The 14,322-nt window shown below is 43.4% G+C and overlaps 1 non-coding gene across 1 annotated transcript; it reads right to left on the bottom strand.

Moving 5' to 3' along the window:
- Nucleotides 1-3,716: 3,716 nt before the first annotated feature.
- trnag-ccc (transfer RNA glycine (anticodon CCC)) lies at nt 3,717-3,787 on the bottom strand. The gene has a single exon. It is a non-coding gene; the product is annotated as a tRNA-Gly (tRNA).
- Nucleotides 3,788-14,322: the final 10,535 nt, after the last annotated feature.

Below are 14,322 nucleotides of genomic sequence, written 5' to 3'. Positions count from 1 at the left end.
TTTACACTGAAATCACAAATGGCTTCGTGAGACTCATAATTTGTAGTTGTGCTGGATCCAGGTTCACCCATTTTATCTTGCATTTAGAAATATAAGAATGTTGATGTAATGCAGCTATTTTCTACCCACAGAAATCATGTATTTGAGAGGATATCGCTACAAGAAGTTAGAAAATAATAGTGTGTATACCCCTAACATCCAGCTGTAATACAAATCAAGATAGGGAATCATAGTTCTATCACATACTGTTCCTGTTTGGAAATAATAATTAAAAATGTAAATTTTACTGAATTTTAACAAACTAATTTAACAACTACATTTAAAATGTCATTTGAAATGTTTGAATAAAGATGGTATTCTGAAATGCTTAGCAGATTAGTTCCACATATCTGGTGATGAGTGCAAAAGGCTTGAAGTATCCAATAAGCAGTTTTGTGTGGTAACATGTAATTAGTAACCACTGACTTCCTTCGTTAGGCAGACTTCTGCCTTTTATCTAAGGCATTATTGATCATTTTGGCCATGGACTTGGAGCCACTGTATTCTCTACAGTCTACACAGTGCTTAAGGACCGTCACATGATAAATGAGCTTTGTAAAAGGCTTGGATATCTCCAACTAATTCTCTGCTCCAAACACCTCCTGGAAGTGGCAGCACTCTTTCTGAGCTTGTGCATATCTGCTGAGCAGTCCTGCTCGCTGCTCACTAAGAAGACTGGAACGCCCATAAATGTGCCACGGAAGAATAAAGCAGTTACACAGTAACCAGCAACCCAAGCACTTAAGGTGACTGAGTAAGTCCACATTCACAGTTTTGTTTTATTTTTTTACTGCCTCTGTGATGTTTAAAATGTGTAATATACTGAACTGCTGCAAACCTACAAAATAATTCAGTAAAATAAAATCCCCAGTATGTTTACTTTATCCATTTACAATTTACATAAACATGCAAGGAAGCACACAGAGGTTATTTGATTTACCCAGTTAATGGAATGCTTTAAGATCCAGTGTGAGTCAGAAGTGTCTTCATCCCTGTGCTCCTGCTCAGATTTACTCTTTCTGGCCACAAACATAAGTGAACTTTGTGCAGGGAATCTCCAAATCAGTGTGTTGGAATGCAGACCATAGCTGACATGATACCACATGGATCCTCACACTGATGGGCTGATTTAAGAAATGGGGCTCATTAGTTCATGAAAGTAAGTCATCCAGCTCAGCTTCAGTAACAGCTAACACCAACAACTACATGTATGGTCACTGACCCAGTGCTGCTTTCCCCTTGGGCCTCAATGATCTGCCACAGGGCACTCTTGGCATACAGGAAGGACATTTGGTCACTTCACAGGCTCCCTCAGGATACACCTGCAGCTTCCTCTTTGACACATCAAAGATCAAATGCAGTATATCATCTACCAACTGATCAGACTACAAAAACGATGAATTTTTAGAAGCATGGATTTCTTTATTGTCCACAAACTGCAAAAATTGTGAAAATTGCTGAGAAACTTGGTAAATCATTTGGCAAAGTGACTGGATGAAAACTGTCTCCCGGTGACCATTGTTTTATAGTATAATCTAGAACAAAAACAAGTCGAAAAATATGAGTGTTTGTTTTAAAAGTAATCAAATCTTAGCCAGTAGCATAAATACAAGTGGAGGGTGAAGCAAAGTAAATGAAAAAGCTCTCTGAGAGGCAGTGAACACAGCATGATGCCAGCTTAGTCAAATTATGGAACAAAGATTACTATATTTACTGTGCATGGTTTCTCAGAGAGGGCAAACAAGCTAATTAATTTAGGCCAGAAGAGAAGAAGATTGAAATTTTATACCCTTCTGCAAACCATCATTCTATTACAGCCTGTAAGATAAACACTGAGTGGTGGTAAAATGTGCACATCGCTGATTCCAAACCCATATGAAACAGACTGTAAAGGAGGTTTTCTTGAGTCACATTAAACTGATATAGTGTATTTCGTTTAGGGCCAACAGAAACAATAAGGAAAACCCATGAGAGTCATATATTATATATCTTTGTATGCTATAACAATATTACTGGTTTAATGAGTATATCAACATAACGACAATGGAAGCACACTCTCCAATAAAATGTTGGAGAATCACTGCAGAACAGCTGGGGAGAATACGATGGTAAAAGAAAGGGAGTCAGTATTTCCCTGCTTCACAAGGCCTGTGACTCTAAATGTGGCACGGTTGTTGGAAAATTGTTGCCTGTTCTAATGAGTCAAACTTCTGCTGTGACGGTTGAGTCAGAAGCAACATGAAAGCATGCGTCTGTCCTGTCTTAAAAAGTGTGAGGACACACTTTGGCCATCTTAGAACTAGTTTTAAACAGCACATCATACATGGGTATTGTTGCTGACCATGTATAGTGTATACATCTATTAAAGTCTGCTTCCAGCTGGATAACACACCATCTCACATAGCTTAACTCAAATCAAGCTGGTTTCTTGAATATAACAGTGGGTACACCGTGCTCAAGTGGCCTCCACAGTTGCCATACTTCAGTCCAATAGAGTACCTTTGGGATGTGGTGCATCGAGAGATTTGCATCATGGACGTGCAGCTGACAAATGAGCAGCAACTGCATGATGCTGTCATGTCAGCCTGGACCAACATCTCTGAGGAATGTTTGAGCATTTTTAACAGTATGATATCTCATTATAAAGCAAAAAGAAGAAGAAGAAGTAGAAGAAATAGCTCAATGCTTACTAACTGTTTCCTATTCTTTTTCTAGAATAGAATGACGGCAGCTGTTTTTGTGGTCAAAAACATGAATGTCATTTCTTGTTAGCTGAAGGTGAGACTCTTTCTGTTAATTCCAGAGAGGGCTAAATAATTCTCACATCACTGTGCTCTAAAGTATTTAGAGTATTTATATTTCATTACATACATTTAATCTGTGATGGGAAGCATAGCAGATAGATTAGATAAATGCACAAACATGTAGTAATTTTCCAGAAAAGAAAGGTTGAGATTGGTGTTTGCTCATCTGCTTTTCCAGCCCCGTTGTTCCTCAGCGGAGCCAACTTGATGATGTTACAAGAGCTAAGTGAGCTGTTAAAACTGTCCCTCTTCCTCTCTCCAGTGTACACAGCCTATCACTGTGCCAGCTGCTCAGACATGCTGTGAGTTGTCTCGCAAACACCGGTGTCCCCTGTGAAAACTCAGTGAAAATCTCTACCACTCTTCAGTTAGTGCTAAAATTTAAGGATTTGGCAGAAAAGTCACGCAACACAATACTGACAAGCAGCCTAAAACAAAGGCAGGACATTTATACCTCTAAGATTATTATGCACAACAGATGATTTGATAAATGTGCTTGTGTCACACAATAAAACCACATCTAATTATGCTTCATCCCATTCAGAAACATCTATCATCACCTTTTGTGAAGCGCCTTTTTACCCGTTACCCCACTTTGTGAACACATTACCTCAACGAGGTGATGTAGGATTTTCACATTAATACCATAGGTGCTACTAAAAAGCTCACACCAGTTCAAATCTCAGTGACCTCGACCTTAAGTTTTCCAAAACTCTTGTCAATGCACATACAGACACATCAGGGGAAGCTTAGAGTTCGATTTCTTACCCAAGGATACTTCAGCATGAGGAGAAGGAGTCGAGAACTGATCGACTTTATTTTCCAATTGGTACGCAACTCACTCTGCCAAGTGAGCTACCGCCACCCTTAAAATGCATCGCCCGGGAATCGAACCCAGCTCGCAAGAATGGGAATCTTGCATGATACCACTACACCAGCGATGCTCGAGATGCACCAACCTTAAAGACTCCTTAAGGTGGATGTGAGGTCTGTGGAATTGTCAGCTCTGAATTTCAGAGTTCTCATAAACAGAATCTATGGCTAACACACACACAGGCACGTTACCAAGACTATAAAATGCCAGCAGATGTTTCCAGGTGTAACGTGCCAGTTAACCTCAGCAAGGCACACAATTTAGATCCCCTCTCTGCCCCCTGCAGCACTAAAAGACTCCAAACTTCCCTGCGTCACTTTCCAGCTCGTGTTTTTCTCTCACTGCATTTCTGTCTGCCCTTTTCATTGTTCACCAAAGGTCACAGAAGTGTCTCATTATTATCATGTGATGTTTTACGTGAAGACTGAAGACTGAAAGGTCACAAGCCTTGTTCACAAATAAAACATAGCAAGAGGCCTCCTGACCAAAATAGTGTACATATAACAATTATTGCTGTGTGTGTGTGTTGGTTAAAAATAAAAAAAAAAACAGACTGATCTCGAGAGGAGGATAAGCAGTGTAATGTAAAAACAGAACTTTCTTCTTTGTTCTTAAAGCACAGGCTTTTTGCAGCAAACTACAAAAGTCACAGAAGTCAAACTGCAACTTGCACCAAGAGGGGGGTTGTTATTTTATTTTTACAACGCTAACACTTTAATGCATCACCAGGGGGCTTCTGTTAAATGTCCTTCTCTCTCCAGGAAACCCTTAAAATCCCTACGATGAATCTCGCCTTCCATTGTCTGATTAAAACTAAAACAAATATCCTGATGCAGAAAATCCTATGTTAAGTGAATTCTATGACACTTAGAACTCTTGAACTTCTACTTTTAAATATGAGGATTGTTTTGTTTTTAACTTTTTTAAATGTTTTTTTTTCACATGCAATTAAAACATCGCAACTTTTTTTCTCCACAGTTTGTGTGACGCGAGGCAGGACCCAGCAATGTCTCCTGGGCCACGTTGAAGGGTTACATCACGTCTGTGCTGCCGAAAGAGTCCAGCAAGTTACTTCTCCCTCTCTCTCTTTAATGCTCTCCAGACAATCAGATTCATTATTACATGCTATGTGTTCTGATGGTGTTCTGTTTGAAGTGGCCATGAAAGAGCCTTTTAAGAACCGTGCAGACTAGGTGGGCGGTGCTGTCTGCATGACTCACTTCTACATACATCAGGGCAAAGAAGCGATGGGTTTTAAGAAGCATTTCATTACGTAAAACTAAAAGATAAAACTTCAAATGATGCATGCTAACTGATTTATGACTCGGGAATATTCAAAACAAATGTGAAAAGAAACTCGTAAAACTCATGGTGATGTGCATTTTGCCCTGCTCGCAGGCTTCCAGGAGCTACTAACCTTTAGACTGATTGCTTTCTTACATTTGACAGATTGAACTGAAGGTTTGGGTTACAATCATAGGTACAGGCCGATGATAGTGGCTGCTTTGAAGAAAAAAAAACTACTTCAGAGCAAAAAGACTGTCAAATCTCAAGGAAACAAGTGTGACTAATTACACAATTTTTAGTTCTTTAGTCTCATCTGATTAATTCTTAAAACTTCTGTCCGCTCACAAAAAAATCTCTCTCTACTTTATGTTGCATCAAAGCAGTTTGAGAGATTATTCAACCAAATATATTTTTTTAAATGTCACGAAGGTTTTAGAAGTAATAAAAGAGTCTTTTCTGAATATTTTTGCAGTTTCGGCTGTGTAATTCTGAGCACTCTTACCACCCTTCCACACACCATTAATGAAGCTATAAAACACCCATAACCTCGGACTGTATGTGACATGGCAGTGACAGGATTTTGATATAAAGTTAACATTGCTTCGTTTTGATCCAGCATTTAACCTGCTTTGCAGTTTGTAATATGTCCCTGTATACGTCTTTTCTCCCCATTCCCCTTCCTTAAGAACCACTTCTTGACAGTCACCCTTCCACTGAGACTGTTTCAGATAAGACAGGTCTCGTGTCTGGATTTCTTCTAAACAACACGGCTTTCATCTGCTGTAGATTTTTTTCCCCTCCACTTTCCCATTTTTTGGAAATCACCTTGCTGTTGCTTTTTTATGCCTTTTAAATTGCGTTATTTTTTGCTTTTATAGCTCAAACTAAATAAAATTAGGGGGAAATGTGTTTTTCTGACAGGCTGCTAGTAACAAAGTGCTTAAATATACAATTTAAATGGGTTTTTTTGCTAAGTTATCTGTTATGTGTAGACACAATGTTACGGGTCCCAGATGTGAAGACCACAATAACAAAAAGAATACAAATCTGTAAAAATAAAGGTAGAGTCTCAGAGAAAGAATCACAGGAGCACTCGTGTCTTTTCCCGAATTGCATCTCTTATTTCAGATCAACAAATATAATTTACATCCAGTGCTTTCACTTGTCAGATATGCTCAATAACTGTAAAAGGTAAATAAAAGGCATTTGGCAAATATATGCATCTATGGTCATTACATTTCTCCAGTTTACACTGTTAACCACACTATTCCTTCACTCATTTACATCAGCAGTGCAGATAGCATATAATGCCTTAAACGTCTTATTGCTCTTTCTCACATATAGGGCAAACTCAAAATAGCTTATCCACAAATCTGATATAAGTGCATAAATCTTACTAGATTAGACAAAACACACCTGGATGTATTACTTTGCAATGTAACAACATAAATGTACATTCATTCTTAGCTTATTCTTAACATTTCCACATCACTTGAACCATAAAGTATATATAAGATATTTTAATCTCAAATAATCTGATGTCAGGGCCTTTACAGTTAAATTGGAGCACCACACACACATATTTGCTTGTTAAATGGAGTTTACCAAGTTTAAATACATCCCGCGGGCTGGCGAACTCTCGCGGTAACTCTCGCGATAACTCGCGGTAACTCTCGCGAGACTTGGGGCTGCGCGGCTCGGCTTTACCACCGCTGCGGTGCCGCGCTTCAGTAATTTTCAACTAAACCCCACTTAAGGTTACATCGGCGGTGTCAACATAACTCTCAGTAAACACCGAAGTAGAACAAGGCACAAAACCCTCATACACTGTATTTTTAAGACGATACTGACCTGTAAAAATAAAGGTAGAGTCTCAGAGAAAGAATCACAGGAGCACTCGTGTCTTTTCCCGAATTGCATCTGAGAGGACAGGAAGTTGGTCCGCTCTAGGCAACCGCGGGCGAACGACTACAGTGTCAACAGTTCCGCTTATTATTTCTCACTTTTACTCTCCTCAATTGTTATGGACTACACGTAATGAATGTAAAATAATAATTGTCTTAATTGCTGACATATGTTTTTCTTAAAAATAATAAAATTTCCCAAAATGTGGTAGCACATTTGTGTTCACCACACGCTCCCCAACAGCAAAAGTGGCTCCTGACACTTAACTTGAATTATAAAAAAAAACCTTTAAACTAACAAAGTCTCTTTACAGAAGTCCCTGGAATATTCCTCTTGCCCAGGTGTCCTTAGACTTCAGGCATTCTTCTTCCTGAGATTTCTGTTCTATTCAATAGCAAGGAACAACATATGAAACAGGTAAGTAAGGGCTAAGGGTGAGGGGAGAGGGGTAGGGGGGTTGGGAGTAGAGAAGAGGGTAGTAGAGGGAAGGATATGGCGAAGGTTGGACGTTGATGGTGTTCACCGCAGGATGAGCCTGATAGGCTGGTTGACCCAAGGATGGGTAGGTGAAGAATGTGGTGGGACGTCTCTGCCTGCTGGACTGCCTAAGATGAGATGGTGGCTCTGGATGGATGTCATCCCCTGGCTCCACCCTGGGTTCTGGCTCTGGGTCAGGAAGCTCTACTGGATCAGGACTGGACTCAGTGACGTCAACTTCTTCTTGAACCTGAGGCATCTCCTGATCGTCACTTAGTTGAGGTAGGTCTGGGTCTCTTAACACAATTAGATCCTCTTCCGGAACCATGGCACTTTTTTTTCTAGGTTGGACACGAGCCCTTAAGACTTGTCCTAGTTCACTTGGACCGGAGCTCCGTTGCGCACCACTTGGAACTGGTGTGACTGGAGAATGGCCCCCTCGAGGGTATCTGGGTACACCAAGCCAGTACAATGGCTCACCCTCTTCCGAGTCAGTTGTGTCAGGGTTCGGCTCTGGTGTCATTGGTCTTCCGGTGGACTTCTTGTTTCTCTTGTGTGGTCTTGTAGCCTGACTTTGGATAATGTCCACTGGCAAGTCATTCACTTGTAACAACAAGTTCCTGTGCAAGGTGCGAACAGGACGGCCTCCCGCCTCTGGACTCACTTTGTAGACGGGGTTGTCGCCCACTTGCTCCCTCACAATGTAGACCGTTTGCTCCCAGTAGGGTCTCAGTTTGCCAGGGCCCCCCCTTTCACTCAGGTTTCGTACCAGTACTCGGTCTCCTGCCTGTAGCATTACTCCTTTGCATCTTTTGTCATAGTTTGCTTTGCCTTTGGAACTTGACTGTTGACTGTTTGCATTTGCAATGCGGTATGCTTCTGTCATCTTCCCTTTCCATCTTTCTGCATACCCATGTGGTGTCTCAGTGTTGTTTTCTGCCATGAGACCAAAGAGAAGGTCTACTGGAAGACGAGGGTGTCGACCATACAAGAGGTAGTACGGAGAGAAGCCAGTCGATTCATGCTTGGTACAGTTGTAAGCATGGATAACATGGGGTAGATGTTCCTTCCAATTTTGTTTCTCCTTTTCTCCCAGTGTACGCAGCATCTGTAACAGGGTGCGATTCAGTCTTTCAGTAGGGTTGCATTGGGGATGGTAGGGGGATGTCCTTGAGTGACCAACGCCTGCGAGTTCTCTTAGGGACTTGAATAACTGATTCTCGAACTCGCGACCCTGGTCGTGGTGGAGCTTGGAGGGGTAGCCGAATTTGGGAATGTAGTCATTGAAGAGGCGGTCTGCCGCGGCCTTTGCGGCCTTATTCTTGGTGGGATACGCTTGTGCGAACCTGGTAAAATGGTCTACAACAACCAGTATATATTCAAACCCACCTTTACAAGACTCTAAGTGCAGGAAGTCAATGCAAACAAGCTCAAGAGGGGAGCTGGATGTTATGCTACCCATGGGTGCTCTCTCGTGTGTCGTTGGCTTCTTCTGCTTGATGCACTGACACTTCCTTGTGACGTACTCTTCAATTTCTCTCTTCATGAAAGGCCAATAGAACCGCTCTCGAGCCAGGTTCAAGACTTTCTCCACGCCGACATGGCCCATGTTGTTGTGGAGGTGTGTGAGAGCTACCTGTCTGTAGAGAGTAGGTAGGACCAGCTGCTTGCGTCCTGTAGTCTTTCTATAGAGAAGGTCATTCTCCATGTGCAGCCGACTCCACTCTCTCAACAGTCTCTTTGTGTTAGTGTCAGCCTTGTCATCTTCTGTTGGTCTTATGTCCTTCTCTACCATGTCAATGACTTTTCCGATTGCTGGATCTGCTCTCTGCGATTGTACAAGTTGGTCATGACTGATTGACTGTAGGGGTTCTTTGATGGGTAGGTTTGGTGCGGTGAGGTTAAGGGCTGCAATCCATGCTACGTCTCCTTGCTTCGCTCTTCTGCTCCCTTCCCAAACGGCACATACGGCTTCCTCCGACAGTTCCTCTGAGCACTCTCCCATGAACCTCTCAATGTCAAGTGGGCAACGTGACAGCACATCTGCATCAATGTTTACTTTTCCCGGCCGATATTTGATGTCGAAGTGGAAATCTGCCAATTGTCCGACCCAACGGTGTCCAACTGCATTGAGCTTTGCTGTGCTGAGGACATATGTCAAGGGATTGTTATCTGTAAAAATGGTGAAATGTGGAGCATAGTAGAGGTAATCCTTAAACTTGTCACAAACTGCCCACTTGAGGGCGAGAAACTCTAGTTTTCCGCTGTGCAAGTGGTAGTTTTGTTCAGCAGGTGTGAGCGTGCGAGACCCATACCCAATCACTCTCATCTTGCCTTGTTGGTTCTGATATAGGACGGCACCAAGGCCCCTCTGGGATGCGTCCGTGTGCAATATAAAAGGGCGGGTGAAATCAGGGTACGCTAACACTGGTGGCTGAGTGAGCATGCCGATCAAGCGCTCAAGGATCTCTTGGTGTTCTTTGTTCCACTGTATCAGGGCTCGAGAAGGCTGCTGAGTGTGTTTTGCTCTGCCTCTAGTTGGCTTTGGTGGCAGTGTGTTGGACGGGACTTGGAGCAAGTCATACAACGGTTTGGCTATGCGGGAGAAGTCCTGCACATACGTCCGATAGTAGCTTAGGAATCCCAAAAGCTGCCTGACTTCTCCGACGGTCTGTGGCCTTTTGTGTTTGAGTGCCTGTACTGCCTCGGTATCTTTGGGGTCCACCTTTACTCCATCTGCAGATACCAATCGGCCGACATAGCGAACCTCTTTACGGAACAGCTCACACTTCTCGGGTTTTAGCTTTACACCATGCCGTTGTAGGGCTTGGAGGACTTTCTGTAGCACTTGGACATGTTCGTCAAACGACTTGGAAAAACAAAGCACGTCGTCAAGGTAAGGGATACAGCACTCGTCTCTGAGGGTGTCAAGCATTTCTTCCATGCTCCGTTGGAAGGCTGCTGGGGCATTAGACAGTCCAAAGGGTATCCTCACCCATTCATAGAGGCCCCACGGGGTAGTGAATGCCGTCAGGTACCTTGAGCCTTCTGCGATGAAACCTTGATGATAAGCTTTACCCTGATCCAGGATCGAGAACCAGCTGTAACCACCTAGCGAGTCTGTGAGATCCTGGATCCGGGGGAGTGGGTGTCTGTCTGGCACAGTCTTGTTGTTTAAGAGACGATAATCGATGCACAAACGTAAAGTCCCATCCTTCTTCCTTACGCAAATGACTGGAGCAGCATACGGCGACTGTGACTTCACCACCCATCCCTTGACAATCAGCTCTTGAATATACTCCTTTACTTCCCTGTAGAGGGGTTTAGGGATAGAAGCATAGGCCCTCTGGACTGGTGTATCATCTTTGAGCCTGATTTCCATTTGTAGTGAAGGGATACAGCCTATGTCTGTGCTGCTACGAGAGAACGCCTCACACTCTTCCCTTAACACCTTTTCAACTGACTTCTGTTGGTCCGGACTCAGGTGGCTAAGATCAACTGGGGGTAGCCATGACTCAGTGGACAGTTCAGAAACAGGGGTGGCTGCGCTTACCTCAGCTATGGTGATGGGGCTCTGTGTGGGTTGAGTCAGCTCTGATGTGTTTGTGGGTCGGTCTGCCTCAATAACTTTAGCGACATGTTGAATAGTACCCAGGGCTGTTCTCTTCGGTAGAATTATTTCGTGTTTGGAGTGGTTAGAGATGGGGACCTTAACAAATGGCCTTTGAGGGTTGTTGATCTCAAGGAGCCCTTCCCCAACACTCAGGTGTCTCAAGGCAGTGTTCTCGTCGGGTTCGTACAGCACCAGGGGGTCACAAATGTCAAAACTTTGGGGTACTCTGCACCACACTTGGACTGCTTTTCCAGCAGGAATGGTCACATTGCTCTTCCCAATTCTCACTGTGGCTGGGTCACATTCTGCTCTTTGTGGTACTTGTATGAAGTTTACCATAGCCATCACTTGCTCTTCGTCTGTACCAAAAGCTTTGCGTAGGAGACTATACAATAGAGCACTGGCCTCTCGGTCTGACTCTTGTGTTTGGATAATGGCGCCAAGCACGTTCGCTCCCAGGAGGGGCTGAGGGAGTGACAGCTTACTGACAAGGAAAGGGGCTTGCACAGTAAGATTGGGATCTTCGTGACCAGCGAGAGTGACTGTAAGTTCAACCCACCCATCATAAGGAACTGCTTGTCCGTTAACCGCATAAACTTCAAGTCCATCATTTAACAGCTCTTGGAGGGGTCGCACCTGATAGTTAGGAATAAACCGCTGAACCCACTGTCTGTCCACTAAACTCACTTGTGAGCCAGAATCAAATAACACTGTCACTGGATAGCCACCAATCAAACACTTGAGGAGGCTTTTCTTTCCAACTAGGGGGACTTTACAGCTGTTTGGTGTTAAACTTTGGCAAGAGGTTACCTGTTGCTTTCTCTGGTCTCGCTTTGGCTGCTTTCTTTTTAGCTTACTGCGACGTCTTGCACACTCAGTAGTAAGCTGTGCAGAGGAGGACCTTACTGGCTGGGACTGTGACTCTGCGCCGGCCTCTGGCTGTCCCTCGACAGAGACCGATTCCAGTTTCCCTGAGTTTTGGTCCGCTTTAAACATCCCACCGCTCGGTGTCCTGACTCGCAGCATACAAAGCAATGACTACAGTCCTGCAAGTTCTGTTCAGTACACTTTGGACAAAGGAACGCTTTCTTTTGAGGAGGTCTGTTGGGGTTGGCTGGGGTTTGGAAAAGCGGGTTGGGAGGTGGTTGTGGGGACAGCTGGCAAGGCTTTGCCTCCTGTTGTTTAATTAGGCTGGCGACCATGTTAGTTAGAGTCTCTACTTGGGCGGCAAGTTGTTTGATTGTTGGTGAGGATTGTTCTTTGGCTATCTTGTCGTTTGCTTCGATCCCAGCACTTTGGGCTTGTGCACTCTTTTGGCGGGCGACTTGGCCTAACCTTCGCTGGTGTTCATTTTCATCACTGATAATCTTTGTGACCTCACTAAGAATCTCTTCGTCAGTGACATTGTTGTTTGAGGTGAGAGGTCTTAGTCTTTGTCGCAAGTCTGCGTACTTAGCCCCCAGGCCTTGATAGATTGTGTGGAGGAAAACTTCCTGGACAGTTCTTGGGTCATAGGAGATCTCAGTGTTGGCCTGCTTCGACTGAAAAATAAGCTTCTGTTTAAGTCCAATCATGCGATACAGAAACTGCTGGGGCGTCTCTTGTTCACTTTGTCTAGCACACATTAACTCCTGGAGCATTTCAGTTGTCGCTTTTTCTCCGAGATGAGACCTCAGAAAGCCCTGAAGTTCATGGAGAGACAGGTCATCTTTGAGCATTAACATGTCCCGGAAAGTGCCAGGCTTCACAATTCTCAACACACCTCGAACAATTTCAGCCTCCACAAATCCTTCTTTAACTCCTTCATTAATCTGCTTGGTGAGACTGTTGTAGCTGATTTCGGAACTGTTGTCTCCAATCTGTCCCCCAAAAACTTTGAATTCTCTGCGTGGTAAGTACGAAAAGTCTCTTACAGTGACTGGCTGCTTAGGGCTAATCTGTATGATTGGTTGTGGTTGCAAATTGCTCTGCTGGCGTGCTACAGCAGGTGACTGGGCCCTTACAGTTCCACATAGTCTTAGCCTCTCACCCAGTGTCTCATACGCTTTCCTCAACTCCTCTAACTGTTGTGTTTCTGCGTTTGCATAGGGGTTTGGTGATATATCTGGTGGATCTTCCGGCGGTTGTGGGTCTAGCACGATATTGGATGGTTGTGGACTGGGCATGGCATGTACTTCATTCTCACCAGCTGTTTGCACGGCAGGATTACTTCCCTGGATGACTAGATTAATCAAATCATTCAGCGTCAACAAATGACTCATGCCCTCATCTTCAAGTTGCAGTAGTGTGTTTGACTGTATGTAGGAGGTGATATAGTCCATACAACCTTCTTTATCATCCTGACTGAGCTGTGTAGTGTCTTTGTTTTCTGATGCGAGGCTCTTAGCGAGTTCGAAGAGGTCTTGACCTTGGAGTGAAAACAAGCGTCTCCTGATATTCCAGGCGAGTTCCTTTCTCTCGGTCGACATGTTGTATGTATTTCTGATTATCCTTCAGCTCGATAGTGACTAGGATGCGTCACACTCCCCTCACTGAAGTACGGTTCCACGTTGAGGCAAAGGTCCCCTTTTCACCTCACTACCTGGACACCTACTCGCTGGCTTGGCTGGAGTAACGGCCTTGTCACGATTGTGTCGTGGTTCTGGTATCACTGGATCTGCCCTCGACGACTGTAGAGGAGAGATCCCGGACGAGCCCCCACAGTTTGTTACGGGTCCCAGATGTGAAGACCACAATAACAAAAAGAATACAAATCTGTAAAAATAAAGGTAGAGTCTCAGAGAAAGAATCACAGGAGCACTCGTGTCTTTTCCCGAATTGCATCTCTTATTTCAGATCAACAAATATAATTTACATCCAGTGCTTTCACTTGTCAGATATGCTCAATAACTGTAAAAGGTAAATAAAAGGCATTTGGCAAATATATGCATCTATGGTCATTACATTTCTCCAGTTTACACTGTTAACCACACTATTCCTTCACTCATTTACATCAGCAGTGCAGATAGCATATAATGCCTTAAACGTCTTATTGCTCTTTCTCACATATAGGGCAAACTCAAAATAGCTTATCCACAAATCTGATATAAGTGCATAAATCTTACTAGATTAGACAAAACACACCTGGATGTATTACTTTGCAATGTAACAACATAAATGTACATTCATTCTTAGCTTATTCTTAACATTTCCACATCACTTGAACCATAAAGTATATATAAGATATTTTAATCTCAAATAATCTGATGTCAGGGCCTTTACAGTTAAATTGGAGCACCACACACACATATTTGCTTGTTAAATGGAGTTTACCAAGTTTAAAT

The sequence above is a fragment of the Maylandia zebra genome, linkage group LG1, assembly GCF_041146795.1.
Source record: "Maylandia zebra isolate NMK-2024a linkage group LG1, Mzebra_GT3a, whole genome shotgun sequence".
Taxonomy (NCBI): Eukaryota; Metazoa; Chordata; class Actinopteri; order Cichliformes; family Cichlidae; genus Maylandia; species Maylandia zebra.
The sequence above is the reverse complement of the archived record's forward strand: the minus strand, read 5'-3'. Positions and strand labels throughout refer to the sequence as shown.